Source organism: Bidens hawaiensis, unplaced genomic scaffold, assembly GCF_021521415.1.
Source record: "Bidens hawaiensis isolate Kalapana, Puna unplaced genomic scaffold, B.hawaiensis_p1.1 tig00000369_1, whole genome shotgun sequence".
NCBI classification, from domain to species: domain Eukaryota; kingdom Viridiplantae; phylum Streptophyta; class Magnoliopsida; order Asterales; family Asteraceae; genus Bidens; species Bidens hawaiensis.
In genome coordinates, this window is record NW_027491028.1 from 6,409,417 (window position 1) to 6,418,972 (window position 9,556).

Below are 9,556 nucleotides of genomic sequence, written 5' to 3' on the forward strand. Positions count from 1 at the left end.
GTTTCGTGACTAATCTAACGTGTTTGAGTTCATACAACATTATACTATCATTACCTCGGGTCGGAAATCGGTTCTCCTTCTTCTTCTTCTTGGTTTCGGCTAGAGAGAGGGAGAGTAGGATGAGAGAGAGCTAAGTGTGTGTTTTGGGTGGTGTATGGAATATGTGTAAATGAGTGATTTAGGCATAATAAAGGTATTTATATGATGGATCATGGGCTTGAGCCCATGGTCTATCTTCCTTCCATCTTAACCCAAGTCCATTACCCATATTACTTAACCCAACACAAGCCCGACTCGTATTAACTCCTACTTTATTTATTTATTTCCCCGCTAACCCAAGTAAACTTCCTTACTGACAATAAATAATATAATTAATATTATCTTAGAAACTTCGAGATGTTACAAGTCTTCCCCCCTTAAAGAGGTTTCGTCCCCGTAACCTAACTTATTCCTCGTAAAAGGAACACTTCTTATATTTACACACTTTATTGAATCGCCTTCGCTTTCTGGGTTATTCTTCTTACTCCTGACTTGCAGTCATCGAGCGGTGATCATGTGTTTTAGCTATTAAGGTAGCTTGTCCATGAGGCCCTCGAATTACCAAGCCTCGTCTCGTCTTCTCAAGGAATCTTGTGTTATATAATAACGATAACTCCTAAGATGACGCTCTAATACAACACATCTATTTATCATAACCAACATGCATTCAAAACAGTTCATATCATAATTAATAAACACCAGTCTAAACTTCAATATAAAATAACACGCATGGTGTCATTAATAAGTTAAACATAAGATAAACTTATGGCTAGTAGCTAGCCTTCTTGAATGATCTTTTCCAAGCATGCAGAGGAAATTGTAAACCTCAAGCATTCTTTTCTGCTTCACGCCCTTCCTTCGGTTCCCTGCAGTCCCTTGCTAGGTGTCCACGCCCTCCACAGTTGTGACATCTATAGTGATCCTTGCACTCCCAAGAGAGATGTCCTGCTTTTCCACACCTGAAGCACATACCTAGTCCCATTCTGCACTCTCCCGAGTGTTTCTTCCCACATTTTCCATAGATCGGGAACTCATCTCTCCTTTTTCCTCCGATATTGCTTCTCCACAATCTCTAGCTAAGTGACCCGACTTACCACACATGTAACATTTCTGGTCCACGGTGCAATCACGAGTTATATGTCCCTTCTTCCCGCATCGGTAGCACTGGTTTGAACCAGCCTTGCATTCTCCCAGGTGCATCTTCCCGCACACTTTGTATGTTTCCTTTCCCGCAACCTTTGGTATCTTTTTCCCCTTATACTCCACGACATCTGCAGATCTTTTGGTTCCTTTCGCTCCTCCTTTTTTATCATCACCCTTCTTACCGTCTTCCCCTGCCTTCTCAGTGGCCCTTGCATGGCTTTTAGCAGACTTTACAGGACGAAATTTCTTCTCTACAGCATCTACAACGTAAGAAATGGCAAATTGAACAACAGGATCCAGCTGATACCCTTCATCGCTGTTTGGTCCTTGCAGAGTTTCGCTTTTCTCCTTTCTCGTGGTAGTAACTGGTTCTTCAGAAGGTTCTCGGACAATGCGTAGTCCACAAGGACGTCCAGTGTGACCTCCCTTACCAACAAACCTTCTTGCTCCAGCCATTGTATTCTAAAGGGAAAACACAAACGTCATCACTTTAGGAATTATTTAGCACGTGATTCGTAAGGTAAGTAGCTAATGACATTGATCAAGTGTAATTAACTATTTTCATTACTCCTCAGGTTCTACATACTTCCCTTTGTGATTTCACTTGTGCTAGTTTCTACTTTTAAACAGTTAATCAGTCAATCAATCAAGAAATCCTATCCCTAACCTACATACATCCTTCCTTTAACAATTAAGCGAACATATTTATACATTATTTAACATACTTAACCTTTACTGGGCTTGCTTGAGTGACACATGGCTATCTTGAACTGGCATCTTCTTTCTTTAATTACTGAAATCTCATTCTCTGTTCGAGTTTAAGCATGTAGGATGCTTAAATCACTCGAACTTTGCTCTGATACCAACTTGTAAGGCCCCGTACCCGGTAGCCCTTCTTTAACGTTGGATTTACTCATAAACGCAGTTCTTACAATCAGAGTTAATTAAAACTTTTACAGAAACGTTAACTAAAATCATTCGTTACAAAACATGAAACCTTTTCTTTGATATCATAAAACAAAACATTATATTTAAAACATCATTTCTTCCATCTTCAGATGCCAGCCGTTCAATCCATGCCATGTGCCATCCTCATGCAAGCTCGTCGGTCTGATCACCTGCGTGCATATTAAAAGTTAGCTACGCTGAGTGAGTTCTAGTTAATCAAGAACCTTGTCATACAACCACTACAAGCATTTATATACGTGTTCGAAGAAGCATAGTCCACTGTCTAACCTGTTACTGCTTAACCACTTAATTACTCCTACAACTTAGCCACTTAATTACCCCTACAGCTTAGCCACTAAAGTACCCCTATAGCTTTGCCACTTATGCCACTTTATGCCACTTTATGCCACTTATGCCACTTTAATAACGAAGGCACGCGTAGATTCACTCTACCACGTGCTCACGTTATACCCCTAACACTATTACTAGACCCCTATCCACTTCTATCTCACTATACTTCTACTTGTCTATAACCCACTTCCTACCAGCACATTATTTACATAATAAGCAAGTCACATCAAAACAATCATACGCACTAATAACCCCTAGACAATCACTATCCTTGACGATACGTGCAATATCCGAAGATCGTTCACGCACCGACAAGCATTATATAATAGCTCTTCGTATAACATCTATAGAATACACTTACCACTTAATGTAAGTGTATTCACACTTCACATCGAGTATGCACACAGCCCCGAAAACATAACAAGGAAGTGGGGCTAGAAACTCACCTGAACTCGGTTACTTCTTCCGCTAATGGTTATTCCTTCTCGAGCTGTACGCGTCTAACTGTTTAATAATTGAATTTCAAATACCACTATAGCCATTCTCATTGCCACTTAATCAGTCTTACGCATCTAATCTGGTTTTACTTCATTGAATCATTAACGGTTAGTTAATCGTTACTCGTTAACCATTTTAAGGTATCTTTCATAAATTATCAAAGTCCAAGGGCTAATTTGTAATTAAATCATTCTTTCTAAGTCCAAGGACTGTTCTGTCATTCGGCCAAACTTCTAGTTCGTTACCCTGTCTTTAATGAATTGGACCATATAACGAATTGGTCTGGTTAACGAATGAACCCTATAACGAATGAGGTTCATCTGTCCTTTGCTTAACGAATGGCCTTAACGAATTAAGGCTAGTTCGTTACTTCTTCTAAGTGAATTTCCGTAACGAATTGTTTAACGAACTGGAGCTAGTTAGTTATTCTCCGTTAACGAGTTGACATAGCGAACTGGGTTAGTTCGTTAATCATCCCTTAACGAAATGGGTTAACGAATTGCCTTCTAGTTCGTTAAGTCACCGCTAACGAACTAGGGTTAGGTCAGAATGTCATAGAACATTCTCTGACATCCTTACCTTGTACACCGAACTCCGGCGCCGCCTTTCCGGCGCCGCTGTTGCCAGAATAACGGGATCTCGCCGGAGAAGCGAGATCTCGCTCCTTTCACCACCGTTTTCACCGTTTTTCATCCCATTCGATCCAGATCTGAGCTAGGGCGATCCCTAAGCTCATCTTAGGCTCGGTTTAAACCCGATTCCACCCGGATCTCGTGACTTCAACTGTTTAACGGTGTCGGCTGGTCGTTTCGTGATTAATCTAACGGGTTTGAGTTCATACAACATCATACTATCATTACCTCGGGTCGGAAATCGGTTTTCCTTCTTCTTCTTGGTTTCGGCTAGAGAGAGGGAGAGTAGGATGAGAGAGAGCTAAGTGTGTGTTTTGGGTGGTGTATGGAATATGTGTAAATGAGTGATTTAGGCATAATGAAGGTATTTATATGATGGATCATGGGCTTGAGCCCATGGTCTATCTTCCTTCCATATTAACCCAAGTCCATTACCCATATTACTTAACCCAACACAAGCCCGACTCGTATTAACTCCTAATTTATTTATTTATTTCCTCGCTAACCCGAGTAAACTTCTTTACTGACAATAAATAATACAATTAGTATTATCTTAGAATTTTGGGATGTTATAGATGGTAGGACTACTCATTCTCGATTTAAAATTCAAATATATTTGATGATATAAAACAACTATATTTGTAATACATTTGTTTTACATAATATAAAGAAACTTAATTATTATTTTTATTTGTAATTATACATTGTAATTTATACATTAATTTATCCCGTGTAATACACGGGTTTCTAAAGCTAGTTGATGATATAATAAAACATCTACTACGCATCTTACATTTCTTTTGGGATGAAGATATAATATGACATCCAAGGTAAGTTCATACCTGCAGGCCGTGAACCCAAAGTCTCTAAACGAACAACAACGCTAGCCTAAAAGTGTTTATGATATTGAAATATTTAATATTGATTAATGAAAGCCAAACCCCATTATATAAGGTAAGAAATACAAAGAGATAATTCTAAATACTATCAAATCTCTAAATATCTCAAAAGATATATTTTATATCAAATATACTCTTAATATAATATATCCTTTAATAGTCCCCCGTAGTTTGAGCACTCAAACTATTACGAAATTCATGGAACAACTGCCGTGACAAACCCTTTGTGAAGACACCTGCATACTGAAGGGAGTACGGAACATGAATAAACCGAACATGTCCAAGCTAGACTCTTTCCCGAACAAAGTGACTGTCTATTTCCGCATGTTTTGTTAGTTGATGATGAACATGACTATGGGACAGATAAACAGCAGAGACATTATCCCAATACACAGTAATTGCTTTATGTAAAGGCACATTAAGTTCCACTAGTAAATTACGTAACCATGTTGTTTCAGCAACAACATTAGCGACTCCCTTGTATTCTACCTCCGCACTCGAACGAGAGACTGTCGGTTGACGTTTAGATGACCATGAAAGCAAATTGTGACCCATAAACACGAAATAACCTGATGTAGAGCGTCTAGTATCAGGAAACACACCCCAATCATCATCTGAATAAGCCGTAAGAGAATCAGTAGTAGTCGGTACAAGACGAATACCATAGTCGATCATGCTACTTAGATAACGAAGAATTTTCTTCATAAAAGCCATGTGCGAATCCCGTGGAGCATGCATAAACAGACAGACTTGTTGTATAACATATGTAATATCTGGGGGAGTGAAAGTTAGATATTGAAGAGTGTCGGCCAAAGTACGATAGATAGTTCCATCTGAAAGTAGCTCTCCGGCCGTGGTACTCAACTTGGCAGATGTGTTGACTGGCGTGGCACATGGCTTGCAATTTTTCATTCCGGCCCGTTCTAAAATATCACGAGTATAAACTGATTGAGATAAAAATAACGCCCATGAACCTAGTGTTGCAGCTATGCCCAAAATATGTTGCAAAGCTCCCAAATCTGTCATTGCAAATTCCCTCGATAGAGTAGTGATGATGGTTTGAAGCAGAGTACTGTCCGAATCTGTTAGAATTATATCATCAATATAAAGTAACAGAACGATAAGCTTGTTTATTCCCATGCTGATATAAAAAGAGACGTATCACATGCACTGTGATGGAAGTCGTGCGAGGTGATATACTCAGAAAAGCGTGTAGGATCTCTTTAATATGCATACATAGTTGGGAGCATTCGGATTAACAAACCTAGGTGGTTGATACATATAAACTATTTCCTGCAAGTCACCATGAAGAAATGTGTTTTTAACATCGAGTTGACTGATCGGCCATGACTGAGATACAACGATGCTTAAAACCATCCTAATCTTTGTCGGTTTAACAACCGGGCTAAATGTATCATCAATTAATACCCACCATTTGTGACTTACCATTCGCTACTAGTCGGGCCTTGTATTGCTCCAAAGATCCGTCAAATTTAAACTTATGTCGGAATAACCACATACAATGGATGATCGGGTGGTTGTGGAACAAGTGCCCATGTATCGTTTTCCATTAACGCCTTATCGTTGTTCATGGCATCACGCAGGTATGGGTCCGATAGGGCTTGGGTGTGGGTGGTAGGAATAGGTGAGATAGGTGGTGTGAAGGTTAAGCCGAGAGATAGGTTTGGTGATGCCCCATTTTGCGCGGATGATCATTGGATGTGACGCGGGTGCGATGGGTGGCATGGATTGTGCAAAAGTGGGGTTGTTAGGGGAAGTAGTCCAGTAGGTCTGGTAGAGGGAGGAGGTGGTGGTGCGGGCTGTGAGGCGACGAGTTGATAGGTAGGCTGGACGATGGGATGTGAGCGAGGGTGTTTGGTTGTGGTGCAATAGAGGGAGAGGTATAGATCGAGTGGAAAAGATGGGGTGATTGATCATCTAGGAAGTATAAGACTTGAAAGATGATGGAACGTGAAATGGGAAGGAATTTTCATCAAAGATGATGTGTCGGGATATTAAAACTTTATTGGTTTGAGGGCCGTAGCAACGATGGTCGGGGGTGTCACACCCCGACCAATGGAGACGGAACATGCCGAGGTGTAACGATTGCCCATAAGCACATGACACTAATTAAAGCGACAATATTTAACAAACACATTTCATTTCACAACATCGAAAATGTTACATAACAATATTCATAATACAAATACAACAAAACATAGCAAATCATATATGGTTCATTTTTGCTAATATCATAAAGCTATTTGTGACGTTTTCTTCACAAGCTACATAATCAACCTAGATGCAAACCTGTAATATTTCATAAAATAAAGTTTATCAACACAAAGGTTGGTGAGCAATTCATAAGTTTGAGCATATAGATATATAGTAAGAAAGAGCCACAAAACTAGTATACGAAACAATAAATAAAAGCAATAATTTGGATAATATCGCTAATAGATTTACGCTAGCAACACCTAACTATAAGGGGATGCCAAATAGTCTAGGATTTAATAGTTATCGTTAATTGTATTACGTTAACGACACCTTGCTACAAGGGGATGCCAAGTAGTCTAGGATTTATAGATCAACCAACCAAAAGCGATAAACACATAGGCATATAATCATAGAACACCAAATTGAGCAAGTATTTAAGTAAAGTATACAATAACGTTTGTGGTTTAAGACCCAAGTATAAAACATTTAGTTTAGATAAGATGAAATGTCACCCCTAAAATAAAAGATAAAAAACGGGGTATGAAAGTACTCACGTTCAAGTAATAAACTTGAAAGATGATAATTAGGAGATTTGCCGGAACGATGGGTTTAACGAACAAAGCCTAAAAGGAAAGAAGTTTCGGATTTAGAAAGGTTGTCTTGAAAGTCTTTAAAGAAAATAAATGTTTAAGAAATGTAAACAATTAAAGTTTCAAGGTTTAAAATGTAACTATTCACAATTTATAATAATAACCCTTTAAAAATGTAAGTTTGCTCGAAACCGGGTCAAAGTACCTAACTTTAATATTTACTCAACCTATGTTAAGTAATAAGGTGGGTAAAATGCAAGAGTGCAAGTCCCTTAGGAATAAAGATACTAAAACGGGTTTTAACGAGTGTTCGGGTTGTTGGTTCGAGCCTTGATAATTGGTCAAACCCAAAGTCAACTTTCCGAAATATTAAATGTTATGAGATCACTCATAAAATTTAGGTAAGACTTAACCAAGTATGTAGATCTATTGTTTTAGAAATAACAACATACGTTAAGCGAGTGTTCGGTTTTGTCGGTCCAAAATTTGTTATGAGATCAAGTTGGATCCAACATTTCCAAGTACTTAAGCAAATAATAAAAATCAGTTTGTAAACTATTTTTAAAGAAATATACAAGTCTTGATATCTAAAAACACACTTGTGTGTCTTAAGCGAGAAAAAGCCGGTGTAGTTCGGTTTGGTTCGGTTTCCATCTCACAATAAGTTCATAGATGGTTTCCACATGCCCAAAGATTCAAGAACTTATATAGTAATGTACAAATAAAAATACTTAAGTTTACAACCAAAAGTTAACAATAAAGTCTTTAAACAAAAGTTCTGTTTACGGTTCGGATCTAGTTTCGGGTTAAGACCGAGTTTAGAATCTACTAACCCATAACCATGGAACTCATAAAAATGGTTTTATAAACTGAGATATAACATTAAACATGTTTAAAACAAGTATTTAACTAAAACTAGTAAGACAAGTTTGGTTTACGATTTAGAGCTATTTACGGTTAAACCGAAGCATAGACCCTCAAACCCATAACCATGAAACTTGTAAATAAACTAAAATGAGCATAAGTTAAGCATGGTTAGTATGTATAAACAAGTTATATAAGTATATATATATATATATATATATATATATATATATATATATCAAGAACACGGAGTTCTCCATTAAGCCTTGCCTTACAAGGTCCGAAACCTCACCGACTGGAGCCGGAGAAGCAACTACCAAAGGTAACAAGGGGTATTATATTATATATATGTTGTGCCACCATAAACAAGTATTATTAAGACTATATATGTTAATTAGAATGAAAGATTAAACTCAGTTTGACTTTTAGAAGTCAAACCTTCAAGAACACATAAACAAACAACCTTGAATCTATGGAGTTTGAGAGAGAAATTGAAGTTGTAGTAGGGAAAAATGAAGTGAAATGGGGGCGTATATATAGGGTAATGTTGGTGGTCAAATATGGATGAGTGTTACAAGAGTTTTTATGCAAAAATGGATCAAGACAAGACATAATCAAACAAAAACGGGCCTGCTAGCCTGTAGCTGATCGCGCTACGTGACCCTCTATGGGGTCCCCCATCACGTGGAGCGATGGGGTTGTTTACCTGATCTTCCAAACTTTCAAAAATGGCAGATTTGGCTCCCAAAGTTCGTTTTAAGTGATATTTACGCGTTTTAAAGACCGAAAAGGATGTTTTAAAGACCATACAAGTGTAAGGCAATATTGTAAGATAAAATCCATCATTTGGATTATATCCAAGGTATCGGTTTACAAAACGGGTCGGTTTACATAACAAAAGTTTACAAAACGAATACGATTCGAGACCCGAAATTGACGAATGTCACAGTATCCCCTACTTTGGGAAATTTCGTCCCGAAATTAAGACGAAGACGATGATGCAAACAAATGTGGATACTTCTCTTTCATGGTGTCTTCTCGTTCCCAAGTGAATTCCGTGTCCCGCCGTGATTTTCATCGAACTTTGACTAACCGAATACGACTACGCTTGGTTTTCTTCTCGTTGCGATCCATGATCTCAACGGGTCGTTCAACCATAATCATCGACTCATCGACATGTACTTCTTCGAGAGGTATACGAAGATTACCCTCGGCTTAGCACTTTTTAAGATTCGAAACATGGAATGTCGGATGAACACCAGCAAGTTCTTGCGGTAGGTAGAGTTGATAAGCTACCTTCCCAACACGTTCAAGAATTTTGAACGGACCAACGAAATGAGGAGCTAGCTTACCCTTCTTTCCAAAACGAACTACT